General features: G+C 55.2%; 1 protein-coding gene across 3 annotated transcripts in view; it reads left to right on the top strand.

Annotated features, from left to right (window-relative positions):
- Positions 1-15,573, top strand: part of SYK (spleen associated tyrosine kinase) — an 80,619-nt gene that overhangs the window by 13,858 nt on the left and 51,188 nt on the right. The window contains exon 1 of one of the 3 annotated variants that reach the window (XM_079790971.1): positions 8,225-8,344. The exons of the other annotated variants lie outside the window; for them this stretch is intronic. The gene's annotated coding sequence lies outside the window, so the exon portion shown is untranslated. Of the gene's footprint in view, positions 1-8,224; positions 8,345-15,573 lie in introns of those variants that run through there. 3 annotated transcript variants of the gene reach the window in all.

The following is a 15,573-nucleotide window of genomic DNA, read 5'->3' on the forward strand; positions in this document are numbered from 1 at the left end:
ACTCACACCCAAACACACACACACACTCACACTCACACACACACACTCACACACACCCACACACACCCACACACACACACTCACACACACCCACACACACACACTCACACACACACTTACACACACACACACACTCACACACACACTCACACACACTCACACACTCACACACACTCACATACACTCACACACATACTCACACACTCACACACACACTCACACACAGTCACACACACACTCACACACACACTCTCACACTCACACACACACACACTCTCACACACACTCACACACACACTCACACACACAGGAAGTCCTTGCAGCCAGGGCTCACCGTGTGTCTGCGTTATACTTTGTAACAAAACTTTTAGGAGTGGGGTCTTGAACTAGGAACGTCCAGTTCGGGAACGTGGCTCTGAAGCCCCTGGCTGGGCAGCGGGTTGGCACGTGCGGTGGAGTCCATATTTGTGGGGGGGGCTCAGGCTCCGGACGCACCTGCAAAGCGAGGCTGCAGATCCCGCGGGGCGCGGCTGGAGACACTGAGCAGACACGGAGCGGACACGGAGCGGACCGGCTGGCGGGAGCGCCGGCCAGATGCTCCAGATCGGCCCGGCATCGGAACTAAGCAGCCTCTGCTCACGTGGGGCTGAACAAGCCGGCATTGCGGGAGAAAGGGGTTTAGAAGACGCAGTGGGAGGGCCCCGGAGGCTGTGGCTCTGGGCCGTGCTGCAGGCTGTTCCCTGACCATGTGCTGGGGTCCCTGCTGGGCTTTCCGGGGACCCCTGGGGGTTTCCTCGGCTCTGCTGTCCCCAGCGCGCAGGGACACCCCTCCCCAGGGCTCAGGGCACCTGAAGTGCTAGGACACGGTGACGTTTTGGGCGCAGGTCATGCACTTTAAAAACGTCCGGCCGGAGCCGCGCTGTAGAAACGTGTGCTCTCCCGGCGCCTCCCCTGACATGCTGGCACCCTCTCAGCGCCGGCCTTCATTCCAGCAGATCCCAGGTGAGCTACGGATACAAGGCAGGCATGTGGGGTAAAGTGCATCTCTCCTTAGCAAAAATAAGACCTGGAGTCACCACCTTCGGCCCAAGTAGGAGAGGTGTTGGGGAGCGCCACGCAGCCTGTCCGTGGTGATTTGATCTGTAAGACCCCCGCCCCCCGCAGCCCACACCATTCTGTGCTCCTCGGCCCCCGACACCGGCCCAGGTGCAGGTGGCCTTTTCCCAGCTTCCCGGCCAAGAATCTATTGCCGTGCTGTCCTGCAAGTCCCCACGGCCACATGTGGCCATTCATATTCAAGCACTTAATTAAATAAGATTTAAAAGTCAGTCCTCAGTCACGCTAGCCACATGTGGAGGACAGAAGCCACAGGTGGCCAGTGGCTGGCTCTGTGTGGGGCGGAGTGGACAAGCCTTGGCCACCAGCACGGTGTGTGAGGCAGGTCCCGATGCCACGCTACACCTGAGTCACACCTGGTCTGTCTGGGGGACTCGGGAGGAAAGCAGGCTCCCCGCTACCGTCCTAACCTCAGTGCCACTGTGACTGCCACCTGTCCACGCTGACCCCAGAGCACTCGCACTTCCTTAGGGGTCTGACCGTGGGCGGTGACGGCAGCTCCGGGAGACCCCAGGTCCTGTCCGCAGGCTCTGGCCTGGCCCTTTCATCCTCAGCATGGCGACAAGCTCCTATTCCACACAGCAGCCTCCCCACACAGGCACACACACTGGACACCTGCACACATAGCAGTACATACAGACACACATAAGAGTACATACAGGCACACACAGCATGCACATGCACTCACACTGCACACCTGCACACATAGCAGTACATACAGACACACATAAGAGTACATACAGGCACACACAGCATGCACATGCACTCACACTGCACACCTGCACACATAGCAGTACATACAGACACACATAAGAGTACATACAGGCACACACATAATGCACATGCACTCACACTGCACACCTGCACACATAGCAGTACATACAGACACACATAAGAGTACATACAGGCACACACATAATGCACATGCACTCACACAGCATATGCACACGCAGCAGGTACATACAGGCACACACAGCATGCACATGCACTCACACAGCACATGCACACAGCATGCACATGCGTTGTCACGGTCCGGCTCGGTGACAGGAACGGAGGTGTCCGGTTCTCCCCGGAGCAGTCTAAGGGGAGGCCAGCCTTGGAGGACACTCAGGAGGGGGCTTCGGGTAAAGCACACCTCGTTCAGTGTGGTTTCTGAAAGAATGAAGTCGTTTTGTTCAAGAAGATTTAGAATTGAGAAACCTTAGTACTTACAAAGTTCTCTGCAGTGAAAAACAAGTCCAACATCATTTTCTCAAAGTATTTGGGACCCGGGTTTCTGTCCTTTAAAGGAAGTTTGGAGAGGACATGTCCCTCATTAAGGCAAAATGAAGGAAGTTGGGCTTTGTCTGTTCTATCAAGTGCAGGAGAACCAGACGCATTTCTGGGAACAGGTGCTCACCGAAGAACCCAGGAGCAGCAGCAGCTGAGGGCTAGAGGCGGGCGCACCCGTGGGAGGGGGAGCACCTGAGGAGCCTGTGCTGGTGGGGGTGATGTGGGAACTGTGCCCTGGGCTGGAGCCCTGGCCCTGGCTTCCCCTGTTCGGGTGGGGGAGAGGGCCGTTTTGCTGTGGCTGGAATTCCGGAGCTGCTGAATTTAGGAAAGATAAAATACCACAGAGAAACAGTTGGGAAGGTTTGCAAGTGGTAGGACTTCCTTTCATGACTCAGCCCGAATTCAGGAAGTGTAGCAACGCACGCTGCTCCTGCAGTGGCCTGGGCATGCGCCTGGGCACCGGGACCTGGGCAGCCCCCGGCCCCCAGGTTACTGTGGTGGCCAAACCAAAATGTCTGAAAATTAGTGTGTGGGGTGCCAACTAAAAGTGTCTTCTTGAATTATGGCTTTGGCATTGCTTTCCTCCATTTCCATGTGAAATTCCCAACTCTGCTTTGGTCTGGCATCTTCCCTGGCTGCTGCCCCGCGTCGCTGCCCACGTCGGGTCAGCTCTGTCCAGGTCGCTCTGAGCCCCTGGACCACCTGTCTTGCGTCCTGGCTGCAGGCCAGAGTCACTTGGAGGCCGTGAGGAGACGGAGGTCTGGGCCCGGAGGGAGGTTCTGAGTGAGGCCCGGCTCGGGGCCCTCAGGTCCGCAGCCCCTGCTCGCGCTGCGGGAGGGCGGCCCGCTGTCCGGCGAGAGCCGCCTGGTTCTGCGAGAGCCGCCTGGTTCTGGTGACAGCAGCCACTCTTTCCTTGTCTGCACGTCAGAAACTCCTGGGGCCAGGCCCGGGCCTCCCATTTCAGGAGCATCTGGAGGGGCTGGGAAGCAGGTGTCCGGGAGGGTGAGGGCCCCGCTGCGCCCCGTCTCTGCAGAGCCCCAGCACCTCCTACCTCCACCGCTGTCCCCACCAAAGCGCTGAAGCTGCGGCTCCCAGCCGCCCCTGCACACGCCTGCCCCTGCGGTGCGGCCCCCTGTCTGCTGGCTGGGAGTGTGGCCCGAAGGCCCGGGAATGTCCCTTGCTTGGCGGGCCCTGGGTAGGAGATCCCGGAGAAAAGCTTCTTTATTTCTGGACATTCACCTTCGTTATCACTCGGCGTGTGCGCCCTCCGTAGTCTCTACTCCCGGCCTCTGTCTTGCATTCTTGGCTCTCCTTTGTCCTCGGGTTTTCCTGTCGCACTGGCCCTCTTGGTTAATCCCACTGCATTTTCTCAGGCTCCTCCATCCTGCCCACCTGGCTCTCTCAGCCTAAAGCCTGCTCTCCTTTGCTGTTGAAACACCATCGTTTCTTTCCTCCTGTTTCCTGATCCTTGTCAGCTGACTGCCGATGGCTCCGTGCCTCCCCAGCTCATCCCCTAACTTACGTGCATCCCTGGTTTGATTAGTTTTAGCAAAGCGCCTGCTGTCTCCAGCTGTTTGATCTCCTGGCGAGGTGTGAGGTGTGGATGTCATCTGCCCTCGGCAGGGTTGTCTGGTGGGTGTTTCTATGGCCACACGCGTCTCCCCTTTTATTTAGTGTAAGTGTGGAGACTCGTGGGAGCTTCCTCATCGTGAGTATCTCGTGTTAGAGAGCAGCCCAAGATGTGTTCTAGCCTGACAGGGTCTTTCCTCATTCTCATTCGTGCTGTGTGCGCGTGCGTGTGTGTGTGCGCGTGCGTGTTTGTGTGTGCGTGTGTGCGCATGCGTGTGTGTGTGTGCGCGTGCGCGTGCGCGTGCGTGTGCGTGTGTGTGTGTGTGTGTGTGTGTGTGACAGAGAGAGAATTGGTTGAATGTTTATTTCTCCCCAGGGAGGCTGCTGGCCATTCAAAACCTCTCCACCCTCAAGAAGATGCTGGCTCCCCAGGGCCGTGGGGCCGGGCTTTGCCTGAGGTCTGCAGCTGCCCCTCCCGGACATTCTTCCCTGAGGGTCTCTGTGCCCAGGTCCAGCCTTTGCTGCATAGGGCTCTGCTCACCGTAGGGTTGGGGTTCGAGGGGTCCCACGGCCAGTCTCTGTCTTGTTCTCGTGGTGGGTGATTTCAGGGAGAAGGAGGTTGTGAAACCTTTACTCTGTCAAAACCCAAGCTGCCTGATATGTGTTGTATGGAGTAGCTTAGAGTCGGGTATTTTGCTTGAACAACAAGTGTCTGCAGGAGCAGTCAACGGCCCCAGCAGTCCATGCAGCCTCGGCTTCTGTCGGCCTCTGACCCAGCGGGCCAGCCAGGGCGTGGTGGTGGCTGCTCTCACCGTGCACTGGTTTCCACATTGACCTGTCCTTTCCCGTCATGTGTGCTGTGACCACAGGCCGCGTGAAAGTTGTGGAGGTCTCTCACGTGGGTAAGCGAAGCCCGCGCCCTGCGGTTGGCACTCTTACGGTAGCGTCCAGCGTGCCCTCGGTGAGCAGGTCTGCGCGGTTTCCGGGCTGACCGGCAGCCCCTGAGCGACAGGTGAATGATGACTCCCACACGTTTCTGTGAAAGAGCGGCTAAGGCACTACTTTGCTATCGCCGCCACGTAGCCCTGTGTGCCTGCCTACGCAGGTTTTTCTTGGAATAACAGCTTGAACTAAAATTAACCTCTAGACACAACCAGCAGGGCAAGTGTCCTTGAGAAAGCACCTGCTTCTACAAGGTCGGGTCTAAAAGACTAAACAGAGATTCTAGCAAAACACCCCGGGGCTCGGACTTGTTTGGAAAAGTCAAGGTAGGGGCTGCTGCCTTCGGCAAGGTCCCCCCAGAGGCCCCCGGCCTTTCGGAGAACCCTCCTTACAGACATGCCAACCAAGTCCCGTGCTCCCCACACGCGGTGAACGCGCCTGCTCGCCGCATTGATGGAGCGGCTGGTGGGCGAGGCGCTGAGTCAGCGGGTGTGCATGAGCCGCTGAGCGGGACCGGGACATGCTGCCAGGGTCCTTTCCATGTCAGCTGAGGGCCACATTTTTCGAGTTTTTGTGCTTTTTGTTGGTGATTTTACTGTTTAAACTTGCCCACGTGCATAGTGCAAGTACTGCTCAGGGTCTCAAAGGGGAAGGCTGCGCCGTGCCTATGGAGACAATGCCCGTGAGCGGCAGCGCAGGCCACGAGCTCAGTGCCAACTAGTGAGCACCGCACATTCCATAGCGTGTCCTCACAGAGACGCACGTGGGGCGGCTGTGAGCGGATTGGTAGAGAACACTGACCTGAGGCTCCCGGCCCTAAGCCTGACCCTCCCAGGAAGCAGAGTGTCGGGCAGTGTTACAGCACATCACTATCACAAGTAATCAGGTTGCCTGTATTTATTCTCTCTCGTACACAGCAAGGAAGTCACTTTTAAAACAAAGTCAAATTTGACTGTATTTATAAGACCCGACGGAAACAATTGACTGCTTTATAGCACAGCGCAAATATCCTAGCCCGGCCTTCGACTAGTTGACTAAGTCGGCAGTTTTGCTTGAGTTCCTGCTTTGCGCCTGGACACCAGCAAGTGATGCAGAGGTCAGACCACACGCATCAGGTTAAAGCAGTGCCATCCCTTGGTATTTCGGTTTAATTGTGGAGCCAAGCCCAGTGAGTTCCAAAACAAGATCTTATAGTTCTCCTAGTGTTTTTCTTACGAAGGAATAACTTTAAAAGCCAATATTTCTTAATAAATATATTTATCATAATAAGAGACTGATGTTATGGCAGGTTTAGTTCCAACTTTACAAGAGGAAACAGGTGGTGCTATAGTAGATGTGCACCCAACAGGAGTGTGATGTCATAGAATGAACATCAGCAGGAGTGTGATGTCAAAGAACGCACACCAGCAGGAGTGTGATGTCATAGAACGCACACCAGCAGGAGTGTGATGTCATAGAACGAACACCAGCAGGAGTGTGATGGGATGGAACGCACACCAGCAGGAGTGTGATGGGATGGAACGCACACCAGCAGGAGTGTGATGGGATGGAACGCACACCAGCAGGAGTGTGATGGGATGGAACGCACACCAGCAGGAGTGTGATGGGATGGAACGCACACCAGCAGGAGTGTGATGGGATGGAACGCACACCAGCAGGAGTGTGATGGGATGGAACGCACACCAGCAGGAGTGTGATGGAATAGAACGCACACCAGCAGGAGTGTGATGGGATGGAACGCACACCAGCAGGAGTGTGATGGGATGGAACGCACACCAGCAGGAGTGTGATGGGATGGAACGCACACCAGCAGGAGTGTGATGGGATGGAACGCACACCAGCAGGAGTGTGATGGGATGGAACGCACACCAGCAGGAGTGTGATGGGATGGAACGCACACCAGCAGGAGTGTGATGGGATGGAACGCACACCAGCAGGAGGCCCCCCAGCTCGCAGGACTGGGGCCTCAGGCCATCTCGGCTCACATTGGGCACAGGCTGGCTGGGAAGGCTGGCCGGCGGAACCCCTCCTCACAGCAGGGCTCCAGCACGTGTTTCTTTGGGTGCTGGTCACTGCCCCCCACAGCGCAGGTGCAAGGGCCAGGCCCACCCCTGGAGCGGCCAGGTTGCCAGGTTTCACTTTGAACTCTGAAAGCACAGTTTCCGTGGCCCCACCAGAAACGGGCCGAAGCGTTGGGCTTTATGGGGTATCTATGGTTCCTTCAGTCCAGATGCCGTTATAAATGAGGGGCCATTTCTCCTGTAAGCAGAGCGGCCTAGAGTTGTCTGGCCGCACAGCCCGGGGGGGGAAGGGCATCCTCCGGTGGGGCCAGCACCGCTGTTACCTGCAACGTGGAACCCAAGCCACCGTGTGATGACGCACGGAGCTCCTTGGAGGGCGATATTCTGGTCGTTTCAGCATTGGCGGTTAGTGAACAAAAGACTTCAGCCAACGACATGACAGAGAAGTCTTTCCTGTGAGGCTCTGTGTTTTCCACGTTTGTTACCACTCCGCTGTGACCCTCCTGCCCGCCCCGCCCCCGTGTGCTCGGGTGTGGGCCTCGGGCGCAGTGTTCCCCCCTGTCCGGTGAGACGGTAAAGCACAGTCTTGTTGCTGACTGTGCCCGCGGCCCAGGTCGGCGTGCCCTGGCTCCTCCAGGCCTCCTGCAGTCAGAGCGGCAGCCGATGGGCAGGCTCTCCACTTGCCTTTCAAGCTCATGTTATGTAGGGTGAGCTTTATGCTTTGTTTTTATGTTTTTGCGTGACAATTTTACATTTCCTATAATGAGTGTTTTCTAATATGCAGATGTAGAGAGATTAGTCTAATCACCACGCATATCGTTGTGACTCAGCTGTAATATTCTGCCATTTTTTGTGAAGTGTTTTTAAAGTAAACTACAGATCATGATATTTCACCTCTTAAGCACTTCAATAGACCTCTCTTGTGAGAGTGCAGTATCTCACCTGCCACATGGCATCCGGAGAACACGTGTGATTGTGTGGGATCCCGCGCCCACTCACGGCAGCCAGACTGTGGGCGCTGGTGGAGAGGCGCTCGTGGGCCTGCCTCCCCGGGAGAGGGTGGGGGAGTCTACGTGGGAGGCCTTTCCAGCCGTGTGGTGAGGGCGGGCACTGAATCGTCACCCTGCCTGTCCCTGGGATGCCCGTCCTCACTGCCTGCCCGGGCATGGACCAGGGGCCAGGCTGCACGTGGCGAGCACTTCAGGGGTCTTGGTTGTGGAATCCCACACCACTCCAGGGTTTTTACGGGGATCCTCATTTTGCAGATGAGGAAACTGAGGCTCTGCTGTGTGTGCCCAGGGACTCTGCCTTGAGCTGGGACTCAGGGCCATCACAGACCATCGCAGACTCTGTGTAGGCTCTCTGTGGCTCCACGAGAGGTTCGGCCCTCAGTGAGCGAGGACAGTGGTCAGCGAGCGTGGCCAGTGAGTGTGGACCATGAGCGTGGCCAGTGAGCGTGAACCATGAGCGTGGCCAGTGAGCGAGGGCAGTGAGCGTGGTCAGTGAGTGTGGACCATGAGCGTGGCCAGTGAGCGTGGACCATGAGTATTGCCAGTGAGCGAGGGCAGTGAGCGTGGTCAGTGAGTGTGGACCATGAGCATGGCCAGTGAGCGAGGGCAGTGAGCATGGCCAGTGAGTGTGGATCATGAGCGTGGCCAGTGAGCGAGGGCAGTAAGCATGGCCAGTGAGTGTGGATCATGAACGTGGCCAGTGAGTGAGGGCAGTGAGCATGGCCAGTGAGTGTGGATCATGAACGTGGCCAGTGAGCGAGGGCAGTGAGCATGGCCAGTGAGTGTGGATCATGAACGTGGCCAGTGAGCGAGGGCAGTGAGCATGGCCAGTGAGTGTGGATCATGAACGTGGCCAGTGAGCGAGGGCAGTAAGCATGGCCAGTGAGTGTGGATCATAAGCGTGACGAGTGAGCGAGGGCAGTGAGCGTGGCCAGTGAGTGTGGACCATGAGCATGGCCAGTGAGCGAGGGCAGTGAGCGTGGCCAGTGAGCATGGCCAGTGACCACAGCCAATGAGCGTGGCCAGTGAGTGTGGCCAGTGAGCATGGACCATGAGCGTGGACCATGAGCGTGGACCATGAGTGTGGACCATGAGCGTGGACCATGAGCGTGGACCATGAGCGTGGACAGTGTCCCAGTGATGAAGGAAGGAGGGAACGTTGCCTTCACAGGCCCTGCACTGTGTAGTCACTGAAGTTCTCTGTGTTAGTGCTCACATTAGGTTAAAGGCTGTGCATAAGGAAATGAAGGAGATTAACATGATAAGGCCCACAGTGTCTCCGTAATTTGGGACAAGGTTATGCTTTATTAAGTACCTGGTAGAAAGTAACACTAGCTAGCACCTAAATGGGACATATCCAGGTTTGCTAGCCGTGTTTCATTGGGGAGGTATGAAAAATACATACAGGAGGGCTGTGTGCTGCATGTGGGAGGAGTCGGGGCCTGGGGTGTGGCGCTCTCTCGTGACCTGAAGCAGAACGTGGGTTGGACCTGAGCGCCTGTGGCTGCCGTGGATTTGAGATGAGCAAGTGGGGTTCCTGCCTGGAAAAGACTGCAGCCCCATTTCAGTCACTGACTCATTCATTATTATTCAATTTGACAAATGTCTGTGGACCAGATAATGCCATATGAATCATTCATTCATTCATTCATTTGTTCATACATGTGATGTGATTATGGAGCATCTGTTATGGGATAATCATGCCGGATCATGTATTCGTTCTGTCATCTGACAAATGCTTATGGGCTATGTACTATAAAGTACTCATCTGACTAGATGGCCTTTTCCTAAGGAAAACAAGGGTGAGATGGCAGCAGACTGCTCATCACAAACAGTGCAAACCTGAATGAGCTGCGAAATGTTGAAGGGAAGACAAAACAAGCACCAGCTTATAACCTGTATCCGGCTAAATTTTCCTTCGAAAAAGAGGACAAAGCGGACTTCCTTAGACAAGCAGAGAAAATGTGTCCCTGGCAGACCGGCCCTACAAAACATGAAAACAAGTTCTTCAGGCGGAAGGAAATGAGGCAGGTCTAAAACGAGAGCCCACCGAGGGAAGGACAGCATCGGAGAAGGAAAGGTAGTGAAGGTAAATGAAACATTTAATTCTTCTTCGTTTTAATTGATCTTAAAAGGTAACTGTGTAAAGCAACCGTGTATTGGGTGATGATCGCGTGTCCGTGGGTGACATGAGTGAGCCTTGTCATGGGGGGAGGAGGGTGGGAGTGCTCTGTGAGGTGCCTGTGCTGTGTGAGGCAGTACAGTATTACTTAGGGATGGAATTTAGGTTGTAAAATGTATGCTGTAAACTCCAGGGCAGCCAATAAAAATTTTAAAAAGATGTAAGGGGAAAGTATAAAATGGAGTCATATGAAATGCTTGATTAAAAACCAGAGGAAGCACAAAAAGAGAAAAAAAGGAAGAAAGAACAAATGCAATGAATAAAAAAACACACAGTTACAAACATGGTAGATATTAATCTAACTAAATCAATAATCACTTTAAATGTAAATAGTCTATGTACACTAATTAAAACACAGAGTTTGTCAAAGTGAATAAAAAAACAAGACCCAACCCTCTGTTGCCTACAAGAAGCCACTTTAAATGTAGACACATAGGATGAAAAGCAGCGGGATGCGGACAGATCCTCTGTGCCAGGAGCTATGAGAAGGCAGATGGAGCGCTACATTCATGTCACACAAAGGAAGAGTATCGGGGTGAGGAGGCGTGCTGCCTAGTATCAAGGGACCAGGTACCTGGGAGGCATAGTAATCGTACATGTTTAGCACACAAGGAGAGGCATGAGAAGGTGCAGGGCAAACACTGGCAGGCCCCAGGGGCACGGACAGGTGACGGGGATAAGCGGAGGCTCCGTCGCCCTCTGCCAGGACCGGGGTGAAGCGGTGGAAAACCAGAAGGACACAGGTGCCCGAGCAGCACTGTCAATCCACTGGACACCTAAAAGACATCCAACCCGAGCACAGAACACACACATCCCTGTCACACGCACAGGGGACAGCACCACGGCGGAGCACGTTTTTGGAAAACATACATAAATAAATGAATAAAAAGTCATACAAAGTGTGTTCTCAGAACACATGGAATTAAACTAGAAATAAGTAACAGAAAGATAGCTGTAACGTTCCCAAATATTTGGAGATTAAACAATTTCCAGTTATAAGAAATATCCTGTGGATCAAAGAAGAAGTCTGAAGAGAAATTTAAAAATAAACTCATAAAAAGTCAAAAATATATACATATTTTGAATTGAATACACATGAAATACAGCATATCAAAATGTGTGGGATGCAGCAAAAGCAGTGCTTGGAAGGAATTTACAGCATTAGGCATATATATTAGATAAAAGGAAGTTATAAAATTCACCTTAGACAACTATGAAGAAATAGAAAAATGACTAAAGCAACAAGAAGAAATAAAATAATTAAAATTGTAGCAGAAACCATTACAATTGAAAACAGGAAAGCAATAGAAAACAATTTAAAGACCCAGAGGTGGTTCTTTGAAGAGATCAAGAAAATCAATAAGCCTTTAGCCAAAGTAAACAGTAAAGAAAGGAGCGAAGACACAAATGACCAGAAATAAAATTATGGACCCGTGGGCATCAAAAGGACAACAGCAGGAGACCGGACAGCTCTCTAGTCACAAATACAGTCACTTAGGTGACATGGACTCATTCCTGACAGATCAGACCACCAAAGCGCACTGAAGGAAAGGTAGCCTGAATGGCCCCATTTTTCCCCATTTAAATCAACAATTAATACCTCCCTGCAAAGCACCATGCTCACACGGTTTCATTGGTGAGCTGTACCAGACATTTGAGGAGGCAATTACACCTATTTTTAATAATTTTCACTTCCAGAAAGTAGAGGCAGAGGGCAGAGGCCTGAGTGTGAGATCACGCTTTGATGGCTGTCGATGCAGATGGCTACGTGGAGAAGCGCTGTAGGTGTGTGCACGTGTGCAGGTCGAGCTCACACACGTTTCCTCTGTCTGAGCGGGTCTAGAATCAGTGGCATCCACGTGCCAATGAGCACACCTGGCACCCAGATGTGGTTTCTGAAGCCATTTTAATAAAAGATTGAGAAAGGAGAGGTTCTGGCCCCGGAGCAGTAAATATAGAAGCTGCACGGAGAGTCCTGCGTGACAGAGGAGCCGGCAAGCCCACGTGCTGGGGCTAAGCCAGGACCCGGGAGTCGCTGCCCTGCGCCAGCGGCCGAGCCGGGCGGGAGCAATGAAGCAGGTGCGATTGCACCATCACCTACTGTGTAGACTCAGTGCCCTGGCGTTCGTATTCACACAAGCAAATGACTGAGTGAGTAGAAAGCGGGAGAATAAACAAGCCTAGCTGCAGGATTCCAGACCACCGCGGGCGGAACCCCCCATGCCGCTCCTCCTCCAGCGCGCTGCGCAGAAACCCGGCAGGCACCACCGCTGCCAGGTGTCAAGGTCCGCATCCACGGCGACCAGCCGCGTGGACAGCTTCCCCTGTCAGCTTCCTCCCCGAACACTCAGGCCCGGCGGAACCAGCAGGAAAGCAACAGACAGGCCCCGGGAAAGCCCCGGCAGCTGGTTCAAGCTCCTGACCAGCGCTCACCGAAAGCGGGGAGTCTAAAACCTCCCGGGAGGCACAGAGCGGCGTACAACACGGCATCTTGGGTGGGGTCCTGGAGCAGAAAAACAGACATTGGGTAAAAACAATCAATCACAGAAGGTAATGAAGTACGGGTTTTGGTAATAGTGTGCCCCTGTTGGCTCACTAGTTGTGAGAAGTGTACCCTAAGTCATGTAAGGCGTTTGTAGCCGGGGACACTGGCTGTGGGTCTGTGGAAACCCCGCACTGTCTTTGCACTTTTCCTGGAAATCTGAATACATTCTAAAAGTAAATGTTGACTCGAGGAGTAGAGATGGATCGATATAACCTCTGCCTTTGCCAGGGAGACAGGCGTTCACCAATCGTCACCAACATCGAGGTAGCGGTCAAGTCAGAACTGTGGTCAGAGCTGCAAAGGACAGCACAGGAGCCGGGGACTGGGTGGTCTGGGCAGCGAGGACGCTGTCCAGAGGAAGCACAGAGGGAGCGGGCGTGGGGCGAGCGAGCTGCCTGCTGGGAGGGCTCGGAGCTCCCGGGTCGGGTGGGCTGGCGGGTCTTTAGCAGAGAAGTGGGACCAGCGTTGTTTGAGGAGTGAGCATGGCTGAGGGCTGGAAGGTGAGGCGGACAGGAGCGTGATTGACGTGTCACTCCCAGGCCCTGGAAGAGGGAGCCATCTAAGAGGGTCCGGGTGTCTGTCTCCCACGGTCACGTGGGTGGCACCCTTCTGCCGAAGTTCTCAGGCCTGTGAGCCCAGCGCCTGGTTCTGCCGTCGGGCGGGGCCTGCGCATTTCCAGCCCCTGCAGGTTCCCGGTGATGCTGGTGGCCCTGGGGCCAGGGCTGCACGTGGAGAGCCTGGGATGGGGGGGCGGGGCGCGGCCAGGAGGACCCTGCAGCCCTGGCTGCAGCTGAGGAGACTGCTGACCTGCCCCGGCACCAGCGTGTCCTTCGGAGGCAACCGCCCACCTTGAACCAGATGTCCAGTCTGTGGATGGGGAAGGACGGCAGCGTTACTTTTGGGGGTGTCGTGCGGGTCAGCTGGCACCCCGCCCAGGCAGGGGGGTGCTCCTGGAGCAGCTCCTCCGCCGTCCTGGGCCTCTTGACCGTCCTCCTCACGGCCACCTGGCCGCACACCGGTGGACGCCCGGCCGGCCAGTGGAGTTTCTTACGTACGAGGGCAGTGCTTGCGTCACAGGGCGGTCACCTTCCAGGTTGGGTGAGGCCGGCGCCCGTTGCTTTCTGGAACACGTCCCCTTGCTGCACCTGGTGCACCCACACAGGGCTCCTCCAGCTCCTGCGCCAGAGAGGGCTCCCCAATAGCCTGCATCCCGTGACGCGTCCTTCCCGTGACGCGTCCTCCCCGTGCGGAGGGAAGCCTGGCTGCCCCTCTCCCGGCTGCGTTTCCGCATGGGAGACAAGGGAGCCGGGAGGGAGAGTATGCAAGTGTTTAGTGGACGCTCGAGAAGCACCTCCGCATCAGCCCGAGGGGCGCAGCCAGAGCCTCTGTAAGGCGGTGTCTGCTGTGCGGAGCAGCTGTGGGCAGCACATCTGGGCTCAGGGTCAGAGAGAGCTGGCCGTCGCCGTCCTGGCTTAACGACGGTGGCACCCAGCCTCCCCGTCCCGCTGAGTTGGCACCCTCAGGTCTCAGAGAGGGCCTGGGTAGGACTTCTCTCCTCTTTGGAATTTTAATATTACACTGTCCTGGGGTTTTAAACAATGCAGTAATGGGAAAGGTTGGTATGCCTTACCTGGCAGTTTGAGATCCAGTTCACTTGGTAAGAGCTCTTGGGAGAGTGCATTTCGTCCATCAGCATGCACTGAGACTCCAGTCTGTTTGGGGGATCCATGGCCTTGTCCTTGGGGTGTCCTTGTCTCATTTTACTGTGCAATTGGAAAGGCCCTGTGCACGGGAGATCTGCATTTCTGCTCTCTGGCGGCTTTGCACGAGGACACTGGGGAGCAGCCCAGGTCCCAAGGCCCAGGTGACCGGAGCAGGAGGCGCGCCAGCTTGCAGGCTGGGCTGCTGCTGTCTCGCCGACCCCCTGTCCTCCCTTTGGACACTTCTGTCCACTCGGTGGGTTTTTTCCTCCTATATTCCATTCTGGCCTGGGCTCCTGATTCTGGCCTGCATTTGGGTCAAATATGTAAGAGTTGAGTCAATCCAGAGCCGTGACCCCAGAAGTCCGTTCCCAGTGGGAAGGCCCCTCAGGTCTCAGCAGGCTCATATCTGTGCTCCTGGGTTTCCCCGGAGCGGCCGCGCTCCCCCGCCGAGCACCTGCCTGCAGAGCTGGGGTCAGCCCTGGCCATCCTACCTCTCTCCCGCCCTCGCCACCTGGCTAAGCCTCTCTCTCCTGGCACATAACCTTTGCCGCCTATTTAAGCACTAGTAGCCCATTTGCAGGAAGCATCCTGCAAGCGGCCACAGCACCTGCACCCGAGGGCCGCTGCCGCCCACCCCTCTCCGCCCCGCCCCGCTCTGCCCCACCCGGGCTTTCCCTCTGGCAGCCACCTTGCTTTCCGCTTTTCCTCCCTCTTCCTTCTAAGTTGTCTTCACTCCTCCCTCCCTGAGTGTATGCAAATTAACCTCCATCTTTGTTGGGTAATTTGTATACTCGCCCTGATTGGCTGGTGGGCGTGGCTTGGGCATAGCGAAGGTGCGGTCAATTTGCATATTACTGTTTTATTAGGTAGGATTGGGTGTATTTATGTCACCGGTTTCTGAAACCTAAGGACACTGTCATAGCTTCTGTAATAGTTTGCAACGAGTCACTCACAGTTATTCTTTAACTGATTAGGAAAAAACGATAGAGATTTTTACATGCATGTTCAGTAAAACTTTCTGTAGATGTCCTAGTCCGCAGGCGCGTGCCCTGTGTTCAGAGCAGGAGGGCGCCCTCTGCAGCAGCTGCAGGCCCTGCAGATCCTGAGAGAAGGGAGGGCTGGGCCAGGAAAGGGTGCCCACGGCTGAAAGCCACGCAAAGCGCCTGTGGACCAGGCCGGAGGACCCGTCACGGAGGTGGCCAGGCCCCGGAGC

Source organism: Cnephaeus nilssonii (genome assembly GCF_951640355.1).
Source record: "Cnephaeus nilssonii genome assembly, chromosome: 14".
NCBI lineage: Eukaryota > Metazoa > Chordata > Mammalia > Chiroptera > Vespertilionidae > Cnephaeus > Cnephaeus nilssonii.